The sequence below is a fragment of the Oryza sativa genome, chromosome 12, assembly GCF_034140825.1.
Source record: "Oryza sativa Japonica Group chromosome 12, ASM3414082v1".
Taxonomy (NCBI): domain Eukaryota; kingdom Viridiplantae; phylum Streptophyta; class Magnoliopsida; order Poales; family Poaceae; genus Oryza; species Oryza sativa.
Genome location: NC_089046.1, coordinates 2,320,041 through 2,331,216, shown reverse-complemented (window position 1 = coordinate 2,331,216; position 11,176 = coordinate 2,320,041). Strand labels below are relative to the sequence as shown.

Here is an 11,176-nt window from a genome sequence, read left to right as displayed (position 1 = left end):
GTCTCTATCTCTCTCTCCTTTGACCAACCAGCTGGATTAGTTGGACACTTGGACTGCAAAAGTGTACTGGAGTACTACAGCATAGGGTACGCCCATCTTAATGAACAGTACGATGAGAACTCATACACACAGTATCTTCAGTCAAGAAATTGATAGATAAACGAAATAATATGTGAAATAAACTACACAAATACATTTAAAGCTCTATTTGAAAAATTAGATTTTTTTTCTCAAATTAGATTGTCTTATATGAAAATCATGCAAAATCGCATGTAGTTTACAATCTTGTTTTGGAGCTAAAGTTCGAGTACCAACAAGGCAGCAAGATAAATGAATCTTGCAATATCTTAAAAAAATTAAGTTTTCAACCGATCTTGATCAAAGTTCGACACATAAGAGCAAGTTTAATAGTATAGCCTACCACTGGCTCCAATTCAGCTATAGTCAATTTAATAGCTAATTCATACAATAGTTACCAATAAAATATACTATACAATTACTATCTAGTCCCACCTATCATACACACATGCATCTTGAAGTCCGTGTTGCAGCTGGCTACAAATATGCAACCAGCTGCTCTTCTCTCTCCTCTCTTATCTCCTCAAAATGTGTTTATAGATGGTTTATAGTATGCTATTATACTTGCTCGTTAACTCTAACGAGTAGGTTGTGAGAGCTTAGAAATTCGTCGAATATATTTCAAATTTTGAATGAAAATGTGGACGTACTCTCTCCCTCAATCCAGTTTTTTTAATCATTGTTCATATTTCCAGAGTAAAGAGAAAATCAAGCACGTTGGAGAATGTGCCTGAAGTTCATTACTTTGAGCAATATTTATTGCACTGCAATTAACTACTCTATCCGTTACAAAGCCAGTGTAGTAATTGGTGATGTTAATTTTACTGTTTTGATCAATGTTTCTTAGCAGTACAAACACATCCCGTATTGTATTATCTATTCTAAAACTTTTATTAATAAATAAATACCTGAAAGTACAAAACTAAGCATCTTGCATGATAAAGCTATAAAAATTAATCAATCTTGACTGGACAATTTCATTTTATTAGTGGTCAGACTTTAGTAGTGAAGCAGAGAGAGTATTCCCGAACAATATGGTCTCCAAAACATATTTCCTCCTTCTTATACAAAGCTTTTGGATATATTTTTAATACGTCTGTATGTATTGTTTAGTGTGTTCAAACTAAATAATTTAAAAAAAATTAATAGTCAAAGTTAAGAAATTACAGTACCAGAGAGACTACTATTAATTACTTTCTTCGTTCATTTGTGGTTCATCCCATTTATCTCGAAATAAATATATATTTTTAAGTAATCATTGTATTAGAATTTATAAAAGTAGAAAATGATTTCATTGAGAGTTAATAAAGTATGAGTATTCTAATTTTTCTTATTTTGTATTGGTATATGTGGGGTTTACAGACATTGACGTGTGAAGAAATAAAATGGTGGGACCATATATAAATGAAATTGAAGTAAAGGATCCACACATTTTTCTTACCTCAAGGAGAGCAGCTTTCCCTATGCTCCTTCCTCTTTAAAATTCCCAGGCTTGCATAAAAAGGCATCAAAAGCAGATTCTTGTTTACTCCGGGGGTGTTTAGATGGGGCTAAAACTTTTTAGTCCGTGTCACATCGAATGTTTGACGCTAATTTAGAGTATTAAATATAGACTAATAAAAAAACTAATTTCATAAATGAAAGCTAATCTGTGAGATGAATTTTTAAGCCTAATTAATCCATAATTATGAAAAGTTTACTATAGCATCACATTGTCAAATCGTGGTGTAATTAGACTCAAAAGATTCGTCTCGCGAATTAGTCCAAGGTTATAGAATAGGTTTTATAATTAGTGTATGTTTAATACTTTAAATTAGTGTATAAACATCCGATGTGACAGGGACTTTAAGTCCCTGTTTCCCAAATAGGCCCTCATTCATTTTCCAGCGGTTACAGTAAACCTTCAGGGCAGTCTCCAAATGAGACTCTCGTACAGTACGAGAACTGTTAAAAGTGTAGTACTTTATGAGAACATCAATTGACAAAGCGAAACAATTCTGTTTTTGTTTAAACTCTGCCTGTACAGCTGTCCATTAGGCTTCTGACGGGGTAAGACCGAAAGTTCATTTGGTTGATCAGTAAAACTGGAGTTAATTCAAAGTGAACAATAAAGAATCCCAGTCAAATCCATGATGTGCTGCAACTGTAAAAGCACGAAATCCTCGTTGCTGTAAAACGAATGAAATGATCTGAGTAAACAAGGCCACTGATGCCATCCTAGCCCTTATTATACCTGCTAGTATCATCCATAGAAAGAAAATGCTAAAGGAATCAAAAGACCAGACTACAACTCTAAGAGCTAAGAGCATGTACAATAGTAGACTATATATTAGCCAGCTATAAACATATTTTAATGAGATAAAAGATAAGAGAGAAAAGTAGCGGGCTACAGATCTGTAGCCAACTGCAGCATGAACTCCAAGACACAATGTGTGTATGATAGGTGGGACCATATACTAATAGTATAGTAGTAAGCAATTATTATATGAATTAGCTATTAGATTGGCTATAGATGAATTGGAGCTAGTAGTGAGCTATACTATTAAACTTGCAGTATAGCCCGCTGCTAGCTCTAATTCATCTATAGCTAATCTAATAGCCAATTCATACAATAGTTGCTTACTATATTATGAATACCTGGTCCCACCTGCCATACACACATTACGTCTTGGAGTCCGTATTGCAGCTGGCTATAAATCTATAGCCCGCTGCTCTTCTCTCTCTTCCTTTATCTCTTTAAAATATGTTTACAGCTGGCTTATAGCTTGCTATTGTACCTGCTCTAATAAGCAAAAGGAAGAACCACTAAGAGTATGTACAATAGCATGCTATAAGCTAGCTATAACCACGTATCGAGAAGAAAAGAGAAGAAAGCGGGCTACAAATTTGTAGTTAGCTGCAACATGGACTCCAAGACATTATGTGTGTATGACAAGTGGGATTGGGTATTAATGATGTAGTATATTTTTATAGTTAATTATTATATGAATGGTCTATTAGATTAGCTATAGATGATTTGGAGCCAATAGTTGGCTATACTATTAAACTTGCTCTAAAGTAAGGATTCTCTGAGTCGCTTCCATCCACCTCGCTCCCGTCCCAGGGGCGACATGGACGGCGAAAAACTCTCCCCCGCCACCCCTTCCCACCTCCCCCCCTTCGACTCGCCGCCGCCCGAGCGGCTCGCCAGCAAAGTCAAACGGTTGCAAGGACGGCGGCTGCGGGGCGCTCTCCCCACGAGGATACCCAGCCGGCGAGGACATCGGGGTTGCTTAGCGGCAGCGAGAAGCGGGAGGCGACGGTCGGGCGTTGGCGCGATGGATCTGGCAGCCGGCGCGGTGGATCCACCCCCCGGCAGCGGATCTGGTGTCCACGATGGTGGGGGCGGCGACAGCGGTCAGAGGCTCGGGCGGCGCGACGAACCTTTGTGGATAGCGGCGGCGACGGCGCATCCAAGTGAGGGCAGCCGCGGATCCGGCCCCCACGCGGCGGGATCCGGCCTCCCTGGGCCGAATCTAGCCGGGAAGCTGCAGGGCCGGCGGCCGCGGCTGCACGACAACGGTGGTGGTGGTGCGACAGCTAGGCAACTGAGGCTGGACGGCGTCGGTGTCGACGGCGCTGGATGCGGCGTAGTGTCCGGGCGGCTAGATGGCAGCGGTGGCGCCGGTGACGGATGTCGACGGCCCACATCGGCGGCCTAGGGCCGCCGCGATGTGGCTTGGAGGCTCGACCGACGACGTTGAGTGGCCCGAGTGGCCGTTGGTGGGCGGCAAGGTGGCGGCGGAGTGGTGGCATCGACAAGGCCGGCGGTGGGTTTGGCGGCGAGGTCGTCTTCCTTGTGGTTGGCCAGGTTACCACTATATTTAAGGAGCTCTTCCCCTTCTTTATAGGGAGCTTTTAGGCACGGGTAGAGGCGATGGCCGGCCTACAGGGAAGACTCAGGTTGCCAAGGCGAGGTTGTTCCCGGTCAGATCCCATAGGCCGGATTCGACGTGGAGGCCGACAGGCGGCGTGGCAGAGGTGGCCTGGGTCAGCGTGCTAGGGAGTAGCGGCGTGGTAAAGGGCGCTGGCGGCAGGGTCGTCTTCCTTGCGGTCGGGCAGGCTAACCCTGTTTGGGGAGCTCCTCCCCTTCTCTGTGGGGAGCTTCTTGGCAGGATGAAGGTGGTGGTCGGTCTACAAGGAAAACTCTGGTTGCTGAGGCAATGTTGTTCCTTGTCCAGGCACCCTTGGGCCGGATTCGACTGGGAGGCCGGCGAGCGGCGTGGCGGAGGCAGCCTGGGTCAGCGCGCTGGCGGAGGTGACCGGTGCTATGGCAGTCTTGTCATTGGCAGGACTGGAAGTCGGCCGGTGGAGGGGCGTAGGTCAGGTGTGGCGGAAGCCATGTGCCGCCGGTGTTAGATGGTGGATTCGGATTGAGCGACGGACCACGGCAGTAGGGGATTTCGAGCGAAAGCTTAGCCCAATTTCTTTGGGCCAACAGTGACCACGCTTTCGGGCGTGGTAAGCCTCCTGAGGGCATTGTTGAGGTACCCCCTCCTTCCTTGGAAAGGAGCTCTGGGTGAAAACCTTATCCAGTTCTTTGGATGGATGACGACGGCGTCTTTCGGCGTCACGACCCTCGTGAGGGTGTCGTTGTAGAGTCTTCGCGCCGTGGTGGTTTGTTGTCCCGGTGGTGATCGGTCTCGCATAGCGACGGCCGGTTCCGTGCTTGGCTTCCTCTCTGTAGCGTGTTTGGACGGTTGGCACATGGTTCGAAGCGTGTGCTCTGGTGCACATCCTTTCTCGACAGCCAGCTGTTGATGTAAAACTTTTCTTGTAACATTTCTTTCTATCTTAATTATATTGAATGACCTCCTTCGATAATTCCGGCAAAGAAGCAAAAGGAAATACTGGAGTATCAAAACATATGCTCTACACTAGAAATTGCAGGGAAGTTTGTATATAAGAGAGCATGGGAGAGGGAGTTTCAGTTTCCTTTAATTTTACTTGGAAACAATGATGTCAACAGCTGTAACTCTGGAGCTGTACAGCAGCTGGAGCAAATTTTCTGCAGCATCTACTGCGGCATGCCGGCATCTACTGCGAAAGATGGAAATGTGTGAAGTGCAGATCAAAAGGATGGATACGCAATGCACTAGTAATAACTGTTGCATTTATTGCATTTCAGATACTGGAACATGCACAAACAATTCAGAATGAATACTACAGTTTTTCCATGTACAACATTTCAGATACTTGAGCATGGCCGTGTTTAGTTGTTTTGGTAAAAAAAATTTACGTATACGGACACATATTTAAAGTATTAAATATAGACTAATAATAAAACAAATTACAGATTCCACGTGTAAACTGCGAGATGAATCTATTAAGCCTAATTAATTCATCATTAGGAAATGTTTACTGTAGACCACATTGTCAAATCATAGCGTAATTAGGTTCAAAAGATTCGTCTCGCAATTCACATACAAACTGTGCAATTGGTTTTTTTCGTTCACATTTAATGCTTCATGCATGTGTCCAAACATTTGATGTGACGGAAAAGTTGGAAGTTTGAAGGGAACTAAACACAGCCCATGTAAACAACATTATTCAGGCCACATTACCAAATATTCATTTGCCTATTGTTTTCAGCTTTTTCATATCAAGCGGTTAGTGTCTATTCCAAATCTTTTTGGAATAGGTACCTTGCAAAGAAGCAAGATCTCCTATAACTGTCACAAACATTTTCCCCTTCAAAATTGAAATAATTTTCTAAATATAATAATCCTGTTATAACATACCCCCTCCGTTTCACAATGTAAGACTTTCTAGCATTGCTCACATACATATAGATGTTAATGAATCTAAACACATGCATATGTCTAGATTCATTAACATTTAAATGAATATGGACAATGCTAGAAAGTTTTACATTGTGAAACGGAGGAAGTATTTGCTAAACAAAATAAACATGTATAAAATATTTAATTAGAAATCAATATGCCCATTTCAAAAATTTGATCAGAGATCTGCCCAAAAATGGCATGTTTGTGGAGAAATGGAAACCTTTATGAGGAAAAGGGTAAAAAGATAGATCATACTCTGATAATTGAAACAAAATACAATGCAAAAGAGCTGTATTTCATTACTGCACTTACTTTATTAGTTGTTAGTAGGAATTATTCGTCTGAAACCAGGAATTGTAAAACACAGTTGCCATCCATATGGACATCACCATTCATGAAGGACATTACAACTCATGCAAACATGGGCCATGCACATAACAGGATAAATGTGCTACTATAAATTTTACTTTCAGCGTGATAATGTTGCCAGTTGTTAGTTTGTTACGCAGAAAATAATTTTGACCTTCTTTAAGTTTTTTTTCCCTCAATCATTTCTATTCAGATAAATGTTTGGAACAGCATTTTCTTTCTATTACTTGATCTCAACAACTGAGCAATCATAATTTTGTTCAGCCAAACCCACATAAGCAGGATCACTAATGACACAGGTGTAATCGACATGAAAACCAATGCAAAATATTGTGATAGTATCGTACATTACTAGTGATTTTGTGTGTAGATACTTGATGTGAATCCCCAAGTCTTAATATAAAGATGCGCAATACTTGTATGTATTCTCGAAAAGAAATTTGTGTCTTAATACTAAAACAGACCAATTAGAAACCTGACAAGTTTATGAAAAACCCATTTTTGGTAGACAAAAACTAGAAATAAAAAAGACAGAAAAAGACTATCCTTGAAGTTTTTGGAGATATTTGACTTGGCAGATGTGGAGTATGGATCAATTGATAGCCCTCTTTGCTTGATATAAGTACTCACAAGGAGCCAAAACTCGCCGCCCAAAGTTTAATAGTAGTAATACTAATAGGGTGATTACCGATAAGGCTTTCATGATTAAATTAGGCATGATGGTGGTATTTTATCCTAACACAAGGAAGGGGGGAATTCTGATCTCAAACTTTTTTGCAAGCCTATTGTAGATATAAAAGAAAACAGGACGAGAGGAAGCAGCTAGCACACCTCTGTTGTTTACAACTTTTAATATGCTAAAGAAGTGAAAACAATACGGGAACCAAAATTATAAAGCTGCCAGATAATAATTAAAGTGAAAACAAACAGAGAATTCAGACCTAGAGTACCATCATATGATGCTTTTTCTAACCTTTCACATGACCTTCAAGCACCCTTCCCAGCCAACAAGCTCCCCCACTTGGCTGAGGTCTGGGGACAATACAAAAATTACTGAATGAGTTAACAGATCGATGTTAACTCAAGAAAAGAGAAATCCTTCATGACTTCAGATCAGAAAATGCATACCTTCTTTATGATAATGATATATATGTGAAAAAAAAATGTCTATCACGCTAGCTATTATAGATTTCCTCAAAATGTTATTAGTATTGTTTTGAGATTCACGCTAAGGTCGAGTATACAATATATTCAATGAAATGTGGAGCACATACCTGTGGGTTTGCATCTATGTTCACAGTAAAAGCAAAAGGTTGTTTACCTCCTACCTTGCCGATGTATATAGTACATGTGGCGATCGCGCTCACCCAATTACTAAATATTTCAGTGACTTCAATGTAATATACAGTAGTTTGTACTTTCCAACTGAGGCCCTGTTTAGATTCTAACTTTTTCTTCAAACTTTCAACTTTTTCGTCACATCGAACTTTCATACATATACAAACTTTTAACTTTTCCGTCGCATCGTTCCAATTTCTTTAAACTTCTAATTTTGGCGTGGATCTAAACACACCCTGACTTGAAGCTGAAAAAATATTGGTCTATAAATAACATAATGAGGATGAGGACTCTATGATACGGCTTTCACTGACACAAAACAATGAAACTAATGTTATTTTATATCTGAAACAAAATAAATAAACTGATCTATGTATAGTGCAGATCTGGGAATGACGCAAAACTTCAGAAATCACTCCGCTGAACAAAACGGAGGTAATACCGCAATACACAATGCAAGCAACATGTGTGGTAAAATATAAACAAACATAACTACTGAACTAGAGTGGTCCAAGATCAACAACTTCAATTAAGCATCTAGTGAGAACCGAGATTTCATATGCAAATACAAAATATATCCTTCCATTATTCATTCTATAATCCTTAGTGTTTTCACAGGTGCTATCATCAGTAAAATTCATGCTTCTAACAAGTCACAAAAGGTGTTCATCTTAGCTCTAGAGGTTAGTGGTAGAAAGGGGAAACAAATGTAGTCATCATGATGAATTCAGGGTGGCAAACACATTGCTGCATTTCCAGATCAACCTGTGATTTCCGAACCATTATGCTAAGTACACAAACACAATATGGCAACAAAATGATCGGCAGAACACCGAATTTTAAATTCGGCGCGAGAGAATTTCATAACGAATTCTGGGAACTGCATTGCTGCCACCCCAAAGAAAAATCCAGACCAGCATACGTACCGGCAACACCTAGCTTGATTTCCCCAGACATCGGAGAACAAGATTACGCAGAAGATCGTGCCGGATCAGCATCATCAACCTCGCTACAATGTTGAGTGACTGTGTTAGTATCAAGCATGAAGATGAGAGGAGCGGAGGAGTTTGTGGGAAGTGATTGCCGGAGAGGGTCACCGTCTCACCGATTTAGCCGAGGAGTTTGAGAGTCGACGCCGCGTCCGTCCACGACTTGGGGAGGAGACGGAGACAGTCCGCCGCAGATGAGGGTAACGGAACCGGGCGATTGACGAGGCCGGCGAATCAATGGTGGGTTTCTGCCGTTCCGGCGGTGGCGGCCCGCCTCGATCGCCGGCGGCCGCGGCTCCGTTCACCGTGGGGTGGGGGTGGGGCGGCGCCGGCGTGATCGCGTCGTGGGATTGGACCGATTCTCCGGCCCAGTGGGCCGGATGGGCCCAGGAGGCCGCATGGCTCGCTCGTTCATTTCGAATTGGTGCGTGAAATTTTCCGGGAGGAAAGATGCTATGTTAAAATTTGCATGGTCTGTTCATGAAGAATGAAGATATCGATGATATCCCAGCATGGTATTTTGAGCCAAGAGTGTGTTTTTTTCTGTGAAATATGTGTACAATGTCTCCTATGAAAACGAGAGAGATGGGAGGAGGGTAGACAGGGAATTAATTGTTGCGTTATTCGATGGAAAATCAAGATTTAGGGGATGTTAGGCACAACTCAAATATTTCTTAGAGCTGAGTATTCCTAGTTCTACAAATTCATAGATCTGGATCATTGATAATATCTATATAAATCATTTTATTTTTATTTTATATAAAATATAAAGTTTTAAATCACTATAATTTAATATACAAACTCTAAATCCAACATGGATATAAGATCTGGAGCTATTCTAAGGGTTTGTTTGGTAGAGCGCTCTAGCTCCAACTAACATTTCTAGCTCTATCTAAAATGGAATTGGAACTGGTTAAAGTGCTATCATAAAATAAACTAGAGATGTGAAGCTGTGGTTTAGGTTACTTTAGACCTAATCTTTAACTTAAATTTAGAGTTAGAGCCTTGCTAAATAGGCCTAAATAGAACCTTAGAAAGTTGTTGAGGTTTAATATAACAAACAAGACGAAGAAGAGTTTTAGTTTATGGCTTGTTTGGATCACTAACGATTTAAATCCCGCAAAAAAAAAAGAAGTTTCTGGTTGAGCAGGGGAGCCGGTGAGACGGTGCACCGCTACTGAATGGTTCCAAAGAGGATGATACATCAAGGACAATGGTGATGTTAGGTTTTGGATCTGTTAGGAAGCGTAGGTAGCAACATATAAAAAAGTATATTTTTTATTGAAGGTGATCCAAAACTGACATGAATTCATACATCACTATATTAGTTTAAGCTGTAGCGAGTTACATACTTGATTTCGAATGAGCTAGTTCTGTACTCTACGCTCTTCTCACCTTATAATGGAATGATAAAATGCTCACGCTTTTTAAAATTCTAAATGGTGTATTTTTTAATAACTTTATATATATGACTCTCTGAGATATAATTTATTTTTAACTCTATAATACTTAATTATTCATTTCCGCTCTCGAATAACTATCATAATCATTCGGCCATTCAACATTCACTCTGGAAGGGTTAGTGATTTACCATATATACTTTGAACTTAATTTTAGCTCGCTGATGTTTGAGGCTTAAAACTTTAACCCTTCTCTTAACAGGTAGTCAAATGTTCTAGTATTGCACACATTTTCAGACCAACATACCTATAGTTATATATACCCTACTGGTATATAGTAGAAAGCTTGCCGTTGCCTAAGTCCTAACTGTTCTTTCTTTCGTCAAGCTGGACCAGTCTGGTACTATACCCCAACCTACTTGGGCCGGTAGAAATGATCTTATATTTGGCCGCTTTACATGATGCCATTAGCCATAGACACCGGCAAATTGCCAAATCCTCTTACATCAAAACTAGTTTTGAAAAATTGATTGCAATCATCTCTGCAGCCAGTCAAATAGGTCAACAACACGCACAGGCATCCACCGAGTGAAATGGTTCCGAAGGATGATGCGTTATCATTTATCAGGGCCAATAGTGACGTTATGTTTTGGATCAGTTCGGATTTAGGAGGCTCCGTTTCAAAGTTATAAGATGTCTTGACTTTTATCAAAGTTAAATTGCTTTAAATTTAACTAAGTTTGTAGAAAAGAAAATAATATTTTCAACTCGATACAAATTTATTATGAAAATATATTCAATTATTAATTTAATGAAACTATTTTGGTATTATAAATATTACTATATTTGTGCATAAACTTACTCAAATTTAAAGTAGTTTGATTTTGATCAAAGTCAAAACGTCTTATAACCTCAAACTAACCTCAAACGGATGGAGTATTATGTTGTAGGCTTGTAGCACCTAACAACGAGTTTAATAGTAGAGCTAACTATTAGCTATAAGGTTGAAACTAATGTTGAAACTGATATGTATAATAGATGATATATAATGTTGTCTTTAATTTTCTTCTCTTCTCTCTTTACCTGTTTAATCCATTTACTTTGAAATATGTGAAAAGCTAAGTCTTGCATGAGAGTTAACATATTTTTTATTTGTTTTTTATATAGCATCATGTCA

General features: G+C 40.0%; 1 long non-coding RNA gene across 2 annotated transcripts; it reads right to left on the bottom strand.

The window, feature by feature from the left end:
• Positions 1-4,899: 4,899 nt before the first annotated feature.
• On the bottom strand, positions 4,900-9,004 carry LOC112937401 (uncharacterized). 2 transcript variants are annotated; one of them, XR_003239957.2, is made up of 4 exons: positions 8,716-9,004; positions 8,537-8,619; positions 7,246-7,304; positions 4,900-5,157 (listed from the first exon to the last, which is right to left on the bottom strand). It is a non-coding gene; the product is annotated as an uncharacterized lncRNA (long non-coding RNA). The 2 variants fall into 2 exon arrangements; XR_003239958.2 differs by having other exon boundaries at positions 4,900-5,154; positions 8,716-8,979.
• Positions 9,005-11,176: the final 2,172 nt, after the last annotated feature.